This window comes from Lepidothrix coronata, unplaced genomic scaffold, assembly GCF_001604755.1.
Source record: "Lepidothrix coronata isolate B3197 unplaced genomic scaffold, Lepidothrix_coronata-1.0 Scaffold2, whole genome shotgun sequence".
Lineage (NCBI taxonomy): Eukaryota > Metazoa > Chordata > Aves > Passeriformes > Pipridae > Lepidothrix > Lepidothrix coronata.
In genome coordinates, this window is record NW_016690182.1 from 1,209,657 (window position 1) to 1,221,600 (window position 11,944).

The window sequence follows — 11,944 nt, forward strand, 5'->3', positions numbered from 1 at the left end:
AGCAACTGAAAGATTCAATTGATAATAATGGTCAAAGCCCATGGAGACTTAAGAACTTACAACAGCTTTTCCCACCCTGATTTTTCTTCTTACTTCAAAGTCAGACGTTTTTTAAAGACCTTTGCACTGATGAGTCCCTGCTGAATGGACTGGGCGCTTCCCATGACATCAGCTTATAACAAGCTCCCAATTTCTTTATAGTCTGCATGTGTTGGGAATTATTTACCCCATCTAAATCATGTCCATGATGAGATCACTCTATCATAACATGAGACAAAACTATCATAACTACCATGCTCATGATGATCACGACTCACACTAATACATAGAGTGCCTAGGAAAATGCAGTCACTAACTTATTTCTCAAGTAAGAAGTTAAGCAAACCCTAGAGAAACTGAGGAGTAGAGAAACTCCTGACAATTGAAAGACTGCATTTGAACACTGAATGTTGCAAACTGCAGTTTTTTTTACTGGCCTCTCAATTATTTTTTTTTTTGTTGTTTTGGCTATAATCAAAATGTTGAAAGGATCATTTATTAGAACAGTCGCTCTAGAATGAAGCTCCGGCAAAATCAATCTACTGAAAGATTCTTGAAGCCATGAGTCCAGTAACAGGCAAATGGGCTTTCCCATTTCTTAGATTACACAGCTCAAACATACCAGAAACTCAACTGTTCCCCTAAAATACATTTCCCTGTAAATCTACATAACAGTCTCTGAAGGTTTTTGTGAAACTCAGTAGAAAGAGATACATCAAGTAGGATTTCAAAGAAAATTATCAGATCAAATTCTGTGTAACCACATTAGAGGGACATCTGACCCAACAGAGGAATGAGCACTTCAATCTGGACAGAAGGCACATGAAAAAATTTAGGGAAAATATGATATTTTCTGTTATAAGTGTAAGGAGAAATATTTTTCTCATCTTCCCATTTTCATTTTAAATTGCAGTTTTCAGAGCCATTGCATATCATTCAATGCTTCTCCTGCTGAACAACTTGTGAAATCTTAATAGATTTCCAAACTGAAGTTCCCAGGGGACTGCTTAGCCCAGAGGATTAGTGAAGAGGGTAGAGCAGTTGTCACTTTGAGTTCTACTTCAGGGCAGTGGGCTGAACCCAGTAGACCAGCTTTTATTTCCATCTCAGAAAACACATTCAAAGATCTTGCTTGTGAAAAAAGATTGCTCTGGTCTAACACATGAAAGGTAGTCAAGGTGAAACCCAGGACCTCTTCTGGGGCTGCCTCAATCAGCCAGTGCATCTTAAATCCACTGCTACTGTTCTACAATATGTTACCTAACATATATTACCAAATAAATAGCTAAAAACTGTAGACTTCTCACTGGTATCAAAATAACCTGATTTCTATCGAGCATCTCCTCTCTATCAGCAGCCCTCCAGTCCCAGAGCTAAGGACACCTTCTTGTACCTATTCCACTCTGAAAAAAATTCTGGTAAAATGAGATTTTGTAACCCAAAAATGCAGGAGAGCCAAAATCTGCTTCCTAAGAACTCTTGATGACCTAGCTGGGAGAAACTCGGGAAAATTCCAGCACTGCTGCCAGGGAAATCACAAAGGATCCTGGCCCATTTCTGCAAAGAACTTGTGAAAAGCCAGCCTGCCCCTGCCAACAGCATAACTGTTATTGTCACTAATTGCCAACTGAGAGAGAATCCCTAAAGAAAGTTGGTGATCAGGCTTTGGAGAGCTCAGAATGATGTAATGTTTGACAATAAGCTTTTGACTCAAAGCAGGTAGTCCAACAAGTTGAAAGTGCATTTAGATAAAATATTTTATAGATCAAAAGCTTCAGGTGCCACATAAACTCTTCAATTTGAAGATTTGACTGTTGTGTAAGAGATGCCAAAACTGGGGAGGAAATGAGAAAATTTGACATAAACCCTTCAAAATGAGCTTTTAAATAAGTTAAAACAGACTGTCGTGCTCTTTCTTACACCTTTAATTTTGCCCTACAAGCTAACTACTTTGGATATGCTTACATCTCTTTTCTCCATTATAAAATCTCATTAACTCCTCACTGGAAACACATCGTCTTCCACTATCTTGATAAAACTCATTTTTCAAAAATAATAAATAAAAATAAGGTGAAAACAAGCTTAAGGCAGTGATGGAACTCTTTTATGAAGTGAATAGGTGCTGTCTGTGCCAATACAGTCTGTTTAATCACAGCCTAACATTTTAATTATGTATATAGCTAAGCAGATTTGCTTGCATTGGCTTAATTATTCTGCATGATAATATGAACAAAGGGCCTCTGTTAAAGTAATCAACAAGAATTTTAGCTGGCTGAGTTTCCTCAAATGTTCCAAGAGCAATGAAAGATCTGATCATTAAGCATTTACTGCCCCTGAGAGCTATTTTAAACCTGTTCCCTTCATATCACAGCTGGCCTCAAATTCTTTTTATCTGAAAGCCCTAGTAAGACAGAACAAAAGAATGTTTCTCGTTTGGAGTGAGCTGTCTGTGTCATCTGTGTGATGTTCACTAGCAGGAGATGTCTATCTTAATGAGCTTTTGGCCAGGAACAGCGCTGCCACTTTCTAACTTTTGTCCAGTTCACAGGGCTCCTGATGCAGGGTGTGCTGGATGTGTTAGAATTGTAAATGAGCCCCAGCAACTGCACATTGCCTGAGGATCCCACAGTAACAATTAAGCACCAGAGTCTGCTCTTGGGGGCCTCTCCTGCCAGATAATTGACCCCGACGGGAGCTATGCAGAGAACCCACGCTGAAGGTGAGGACGCAGAACAGAAGGGAAGGTTCATTATCTTGCAATGAAAGGGAAGTTAGCACCAATGGGAACTGAGTTTTAAAGGACCAAAGGGTTAAAGCTTTCACTTTTTGGAGTCATTTACCATTAATTTCTCCTTTGCCCAACAGAAGCCGACTGTTTTGAAATACACTCCTTTTTTAGTGGGCCCTGGGAAACAGGTCAGTGCTAGCCATGTAAACCCTCCAAATCTAGCCATGTATATGGAAAAAGAGTCCAAGAATGCTAGAAAGTTGTGCAGAATAAGACACAACAATAATAAAGACACGTCTTGATTAAAAAGCTAAACATCCTGCCACTGTAAAAACTTTCCACATAAAATATGGAAGCTCTGAAAGAAAACCAGCAGTCAGTGTATTACAACAAGACATGATCCCTCTGGTACCCTGTGACAGCTGAAGTCCAAGTACTTTCTGATCCCATTTGCCAAAATGTTGGTGATAAATACAGTAAGAAAGAATTCAGGAAGTTCTAAAAACCTGTTAGCTTATTATGTGAGAGGTAGGTTTACTGGGGGGAACAGGGAGGACTGCTCCACTTGCAGGCAACCCCGTGGAGTATATGTTTCATCCACGTGACTGAGCAGAAGCTGTAGCACTATATGTCACCATGTCACCACCCCACCTAATTCAATTACACATCCAGCCTGTATCAGTGTGATATTTCTGCTATTCAGTAGTGTTTACTCCTGAATCTGCACTCTTGTTTTGCTCTCAGCCTGCTGCCTCTGGTGCTGCCCAGCTGTCTCAGCCCTATACATTCACCCTCATTCCCTGTCCCTATTGCTCCTGGTAACAGGTCTTATCATTTTCCTTAGGCTTATCATTCCTCCTTGCTTTTCAGTTCCTCTGCCCCTCAGACTGCAAAGCACATTCCTTTCAAACTTCTTATTTATGCAGTTGATCATATCAGTGAAAAGGCAGTGGTGATGGATGATCTTTTTGAATAAACTTGTGCCAAAAAGAATGAGCACAGCTGAAGGGAGAAAGTGTGCTGTCACATTGTTCAGTGGGGAGGCATCAATCCCACAAGCCTGTCCTGCTATTCAAGAAAGCATCTCTAGGTGACAGTCACATTGTTAACACACTACATCACTAAACAAGTCAATAATAAATATGTATTTTTCAGTTCTCACTCATTAACAAAGTCAAAGCCATGCTAGAACTGACTTTTCACAGGATCTTACTTCCTTCATCTATATTCTAGTCCAGTCTCTGAAGCTTTTCCCTTGCCTCATCTGCATTCTTCCTCATTATTTTCTCCTTCCACAAATTCAATTAGTTTTGGCCACCAACTCAGAAATACCAAAAGCTACTGGAGAACACTGTGGGGCTTTTTTCTGCATCTTATTGGCAAGGATTGCTGTTTAAAAGCCTGAAAAATAAAAGGAGAAATAAAATGAGGCAAAACAATGACTGAAACTCCTACAATGCACCTGTGGTTTTAGAGAGCTGGATGTTTGTGAGTGGTTAGTTTGCTTTCCTCAAATCTGCCCTTTTGAGACACAGACATTCACTCCTGGTAGGAGATGATCAGAAGGAAGGAAGCAGAACTGTTACAGCTGTGCAGATGGCAAACATGAGGGAAGGCTCTACAATGGAAAAGAAAGGGTGAAGAAACCACCACTCCAGTCTTGTCCTGTGTCTTGCTGCAGAACTACGGTTGAATGACTTTGCAAATTCTTGAGCAGTTTCCTGTGCAGCACTTCATTGTTTGCTTTCATGCAAGCTGTGGTCTTGGCTCCCACGTTTGGTTTACTTCCTCTGTAGGGTGAACCTGACTTCCAGACATGTTTCCATTACCACAGCAATTAGAGTGGACCATGAAATATTCACAGCCACATGCCTGGTCACAGCAAAAAAAACTATTCCCTTAAACTGTTCTCCAATGCGAATATAAGGCCATGGTGCCTCTGGGAAGAAGGGCAGGTAACAGATCTCTACCAGTCCCACCCTAAGAGCTATACTGGGCCAAGCACCAGCTTTTATAGCTCAAGTTTCACTGTTTTCAAGTAGATTGTCCCCAGCACATGGTTAAACAAACAAACAAGACATCTCAAACTTCACTGTGGTGTCACCCCAAAAATGCAAATCCCAGAATTTATCTGGATCATCAGATTTCATTTTGGGGGGTCCAAAAATATCCACAAAGCTCTGGAAACATCAGAACCTCACCAGAAAATGAAAAGAGAAGTATTTTCTCATACTTGTCCATTTCTCTGGCTTGCAATTCCAAAAAACTGTGGCTAACAGAAGAGTTCTCCCACTGAAGTTGTTTTTATGTAATTCACATCCATTTACTAATCCTGGCATCTGAAAATATAGCTCTGTATTAGACACATTCTGATTTTCATTTGGAACCAATTTTAGAATTAATCACCTTTGATTTGGGGGGAAGACAATCCCAATTCTCTGTAGTGGATTTGCCTCGATACGCAGAGAAAGTCAGCAAGAGGTTCCCCAGGAAAACAGGTAGGGATGTGATGTAAGAGTGCCACTATGTTAATGTCAAACAGTTACCACCAGGAACTATCTACACCCCAAGATCTTAACCAAACCTTGCTTTTCTCCTTGTTTGATCTAGTGACTGATTCAAAACTGGTAAAAAAAAAAATTTCTTCTGCCAGCAGTCTTTGAAATCTTGCGGCAGGAGACCACACACAGGAATCCAGAGTGTTAAAAATAGATTAGAAACTTATGTGAGTAAGAAAATCAATATTTAAACCCCTAATCATTTCATTTTTATAATGTGACAGCAAGAAAGAAGCAAATATGAACTGATTTCTGGCAGTATGCAGTGTTAGCATTCTGGCATCATTTTCCATACACAGATCTACCAAAATAGAAACAACAACCATTAAAGCAGTTTAAAAAAATAAACTTGCTTTCACTACAGATAATAACACTTCTCCCCACCCTGAAAAAACATCCTTTTATTTGTCAAGTCAAGAAAAAAGGTCATGACAGTTTTCATAAAATTTGGACAATTTTCAGCCAGCTCTAACAACGACAAAAGACAGCTGAGAGCCGTAAAGCCGGTGTAGGAGGGAGGGAGAGCTCTGCACTGAGGGATTCGTGCTTTCCAATATTTGCATTTCTGTATTATTGCTATTTTATGTGTTTAGAAAGAATTTATACACATAGACATCCAGCCCTAAATTTATGCCTGCTTTCAGGCAGTTATACCTCTGTCTCTCCTGCCTGTCCTTCCAGTTCTTTCTTAATAACTCCAGCCTATCCGGGTGTACTTCTGAAAAAGCCCCAACTACAGTTCTCTATAAAAAGAAGTTTGTGAAAAATATTACATTCATCCTGCCTCTCTCCACATCATTTCCTTTTCTGACTGTGCTGGTTTCGGCTTGGATGGAGTTAATTTTCTCCATAGTAGCTGGTATGGCTCTGTGGTTTGGATTTCTGCTGGAAACAGTGTTGATAATTTGGGGATGTTTTCCTGATTGCTGAGGAGTGCTTACACACAGTCAAGGCCTTTTCTGTTCCACACCAGTGAGGAGGCTGGGGGTGCACAAGGACTTGGGAGATGACACAGCCAGGACAGCGGATCCCCACTGACCCAAGGGATATTCCAGACCATACGGTCTCGTGCTCAGCAATAAACTGGGGGGAAGAAAAAGGAAGGGGGGGGCACCAGAGCTGTCCTCTTGTGTGTAATGCTGACAGCAAAATGGAAGCTGGGCAGCAACCACCTGTGAGAACCAATCACTAGGATGCCAATCATATTCTGAAGATGTGAACCTATCTCCCAGAGCAAAATCCAGCCTCTTCTGATGGAGCATGTTGAGTAGCACAGCACAGGGCCACTGCCTGCCATGCACATACTCCAAGTAGCATCCTTGCTGGCAGAAGGGTTTTTCAGGGCTGTAAGATGTTGGTTACACACTGCTTAGTTCTCTTACGGACTATTGAAGTAGCTGCTCGCTGTGGCAGTGAGATTCCACCAACGATATTTTCCTAAGTGAGGAGATCTTCATCCAGGATGTCAGAGCCACTCCATCCCTGCACTAACAAAGGACAAGAGCAGAGTAAACCAGGACAACGTTTACAAGGGGTTTGTCCTACATTTTCAAACTGGGTTTTGGTTGTGCAGATTCAGAGTCACCTGGCAGAAACCTCAGAACACCTTTTATTTAAAAATTAATCTTTCCCCAATATCTCAAATTAGACACCCAAAGAATTAATAAATCTGCAGCACTAACATTCAGCTTCCTATTTTCACTAGTAGCAGCTTTTGCAAGGATCATTTAATTCTTCTGTTTCATCTAGCATTGAGGCTTGTAAAATCCTTTGAGGATCCCTACCAGGAATTCATCAACATGAAGGATATATACTTGGAAGATCATAATCAAGTCAATCAAGGGGAGAAATTCAAAAGGTTTGCCACTAAAGGAATCAAACATAAAAGCCTCCCTGGGGGGAAGAGGTTTATGTACCATGCCTGGCCTATGTTAAGAAAATTAAAACTCGTTTCACAACATAAAAGAGCCAAAGTGTCAAGTCACTAAAACCAGTTTCCAGTACAGATGCCCTTTTCCAGACTGGTTTATGAGGGAAATACAAATTTATAATACACTTAAAGAAACACAACTGACAAAAACATAACTAAGGGATATATACAAGGCAGACAGCACAGAACATAAATTAAACAAGGACAATTTAAATGCAATTTAGCAGCCATCCATGTTGCTATAACGAAGAACTACTCTGTTTATATACATGGCAAACTTCTTACTTTTTTCAAAGGAAATATTTGCAGAGCAGATAATTCTAAGTATCTGCCTAACATAAGAGTTGAGGTTTGCTGTTATTATTTCCCAGTCTATTCAGATAAGGGTAGCATTGCATGAGAAAGAGAATCCAGACTGCTGCTGGGAGATGTGTTTCAATGAATGAAAAATGGACTTGGGTTTGCTGCTTTTTGATTCTGTTGGAATAGGTAATTCTCCTCTTCCCTACCACTCGTTCAGCAATTTTGTTTGGAAAGCCTGAATATTTAAGGTGACACATATTTTAAATACATAGTTCAGAGCGAGATGGAAGGAAATCAGTTTTCTGAAGAAGGTTGTCAGTGTTCTCCAGAAAAGGAGAACAGGGTATAAACTGATTGTTACAGGGTGCTTGTCAAAAAACAAAGTATCGCTTTTCCTTGCATGCAAAAGAGATCCTCTACTAGTTGCTTTCCAAAACTGTCATTCCCCTTTGAAACTGTGTCATACAGAGGACTAAGTAGAAATGAAATAGAAAATTTGAAAAATGAACAGAATAATGGGGCTTTTTAAACTTGAAGGAGTAAGATGACCTCTATTTTCATGTCAGTAGGGTTTGGGGAAATGCAGATATATAACTGGCCAAACATTTTGTTGCCTCCAAGAAGAGCCGTAAAGAATCTGGTGGAGATTTTTCAAAGCTGCCTTAGGGGATGGATGTCTAATCCCCATTAAAATTAACAAAAACTGGCTTCTCAAACCCAGTCAATGGCTTTGAAGAATCAACTCCGTGGGGGTACTACGCAGTATCAAAGAGCAGGGATGAGTTGTATGGTTAAGTGCATCACATGGGAGGCACTTGTTTGTTCATCTGAATAAAAATGAAGCAAAAATAATAATAGAGATTGAGCTAAATACCCAGATAGATTTTCCCAATGGGATTTAATAACTTTAAACATTGTGGAAGGTTTTATAATGGTAACTGGAATTCTCTGACTGAACTCAAGACTCAGATTTTTTTGGTGTAATGATACAATGTAGCAAAGCATCATTGGCTAGAACACAGTTACTTATTTTTAAGTGTTCCAATATTCTCATTTTATTCTCTTAAGGTTAAAGACAAGCTATTAGATAGTAAGAAAGAAACCAAATTAATTAAATGTGAATGTAAGTGGTGAGAACTTCCAACTATCCAAATAACAGCTGCATTAAGGTTGAACTAATTATTTCTTTTTTGTGAACATTATTAATTCTGAACACTTTGAAACAATTTCCACCGACTGGACTTAAAAAGTATTTTTAATTTAAGACCTTATATTATATTATTTTTATGAACTGCTGTTCTTACTAAGAATTGGTAATATCCATGGCAGAAGGGCTGGAAGCAGATGATCTTTAAGGTCCCTTCCAACCCAAACCATTCTCTGATTCTCTGATTCTATAATAAAACTTAGAGGCGGCAACTTAAAAGTTGATAAACTTCAGTCCAGAACAAGAATCACCAGAACTTATAGACACAGGATATATTTGAAGAAAAGGTTTAAAAAAGTACATGAATAAAAATATCAACAGTTCCGTAAGACTGGATCAACAGTTCATATTTAGGAATTTGTTATAATTTCTTTCGGTGGGACTCCCAAAAAATACACTGAGTATGGGCAACCCGTTCTGTTTCCCCAGCATTATCCAGGATAAAACCTTCTTTCACAACTATCTGAAACAGAGATACTTCTAAACCTCTTGAGGACAAAGATCCTTGGTCCTGTTTTGCAGACTGGGAAGGTGCCCCAGGTCAGCAGCAGAGCCAGGAACTGCCATCTCTACATCCACGAGGAGGAACCAGGACAGATCCCGGCGCTCGGTGCTGTCGTGTCTCTCGTGCCTGTGGTGCAGGGCCAGGCACTGTCACCTCTCCCCAGCTCCCCCTGCAGCAGTGCTGGGCAGCTCTGAGAACGATGGGCCTGCTTTGGAGAAAGCTGCAGCACCGACACAGCCAGTTCTGTCAGCCCCACTGAGAGACTGAAGATGAACTGCAATTTAAAAATCACGTGCTTTTGCTTCATTCATAGGAAGAAAACTCTTCCCTAGAAAGACTCCCACAACAAAAGATAAAATGGCTTCTTTTGAGATTATGTATAAAATCTTTTTCTTTTAGCCTCTTTCAATATTTGGAGGTGGTGTTTGTTGCAATGCAGAAAAATACGCACAAAATGAAATGGGAGCTTTGACAGTATTAAGTTTCCTTTTCAGTTAAACAACTCCTGCCTTCTCAGACAACCCACACTTGGGAGAAGCATTTCACTCAGCTTTTCCTCTGACCTCTGGTTAAAGGGTTTTATTTCCACAGAATAAAATGAGAGTGGGTCCATACTTAGGTGCCAAATTGGGGTGAAAGTCACCACAAAAACATGAATAATGTTCAACACTACCAGAAGTAAATTAAGTCTAACTAAACAAGCCATGGCAAACAGAGTAAACTCACACTCTAAGGTGGATGTTCACACAGAAGGCAGCTATAAACTGAGTGTGGCCTGCAAATCAATCAGCCCCCTGCCTCTACCTAATGAGACCCTTTTCTTTATTGCATTTTTATAGACTTATAAAAGCAGCATAGGATGGATTATATGGGCTGTCTGTCTACCCTGTCCATCTGTCACTCTGCTATTGGTGTTCACCCCCACAGACCAGGATAGTACTTGACAGAGGTTGGAACTTAAAGGAATACGGAGGTGATTGAGAGACTTTTAAATAAATAACAAAACAACACCAGACATAGAACCACCTCCCCACTAAAACACCGATTTCAACAATACCAGTTTGTAACAAGGAGTGTAAAATGAAAAGAGTCAACAGTAAAACTCCTCCACAAATGCAGCACAAGGCTTCAATAGCCTTTGTGTGAGACGTGTGTGAATGTCAGTCCTAATTCACATTAAAAACACAGACAATTTCTCAGAACTCTAAATGGAACATAATTACTTAAAAAAACAGGTTATGTCTATTTGGGTAGAATTATTTCAAAGTTCTAGGATAATGACTTCTTTTAACATGTATTACACAAAAGACATTTTTGGAGCTATTCCCATAGAATCAAAGCTTTCCTGTTCACGTAACTCATTTTTGTGATTCTTTATTTTGTCAGTGTTGCTGTAAACAATGTGCTGCCCATGGCAGGGAGGGGAGAGGAGAAATTGTTTAAGGAAAAGTAGTCATCCCTCCACAGAATTTTGTAGTTACATTCACCAGCTGCATAAGTGTTCTGATAAACTGCCAAAAAGGGTCACTATAAAGCAACACTCCTTTAAAGTTTTAATCCCTATTAAAGGAAATTATCTGGACTCTCTCCAGAAACATTTTTGGGGGGGAGAAAGGGGCAAAAGCTTCCGCAGAAGATCAAATGTTGTTGATTATAAATTCATTACCAGCATAGCTGCTAACTTCAGTAAATTAACAAGGAACTTTTATTACATCCAATCAAGGTCTTGTTAAAGATAACAAGTTCTTTTCATTCCTTGTATTTGTATAACAGTCACTTTTCTGGAACTCATCAAAGCTTGTTGAGAATCCATGTGAAAGTACTACTCTCCCTTTTAACTGCTTTTTAAAAAAAATAATGAAACCTTATGATCACAGTGAAAATGCATTGATTATGTTAAAAATATTCCAAAATAGAAGATTGGGAATTATAGAGAAATCTGCCCCAGTATCAGCAAAGAGACTGATATTCCATAGCAGAAGAGTCCTAAAATGATGAGTTTTTCCACACTTATGTTTTATTTTGTTTGTACAGAAGCAGCCTAGTTAAACAGTCTCTTTAGGAAATCTGATAGTGCAACAAAGATCCATTACGGTTTCACTTGAGAGCAGGCATTCATTCAAATATTAATTGCTAAAAAGCTATTTTACATAATCAGTTCAACCACATGATTATGTTAAGAATCCTTTTTTTATCAAATAACCAAAAGTAGGAGGGAAGAATGTTTTGCTTTGAAGCTTCTCACTAATAATACATTTTACAGGAAGTTAAGGATTTTCTAAAAAGATAACTACTTCAAAAGCAAAGATCTTGGTGACAGGCTGTTGTACTGAGTTCCCTTTCTCACATGCCATGCTATAAATACATATTTTTCATGCATTTCATTTGTCTGCTGTCCAACTTTACCAGTGATGAAAGAAACCTTTCTGGAAACTATTTAAGAAAGTTCCAATGCCCACTGAAATCAATGTCTAGACTGGATTAGTTTAATATGAGAAGTTTTCATATAAAACTTAAAATTATCCCTACAATAAAGTATGATAAAAGCACACACAATTGATGAGAGTCATCATTTTAAACAAGGCAATGCAAAAAACCCCCAGTTTTTCTCAGTCCTACCCCTCTAGCAGTACTAGAAGAAAATAAAGTCAAATGGATAATGCATGCCTTTTTA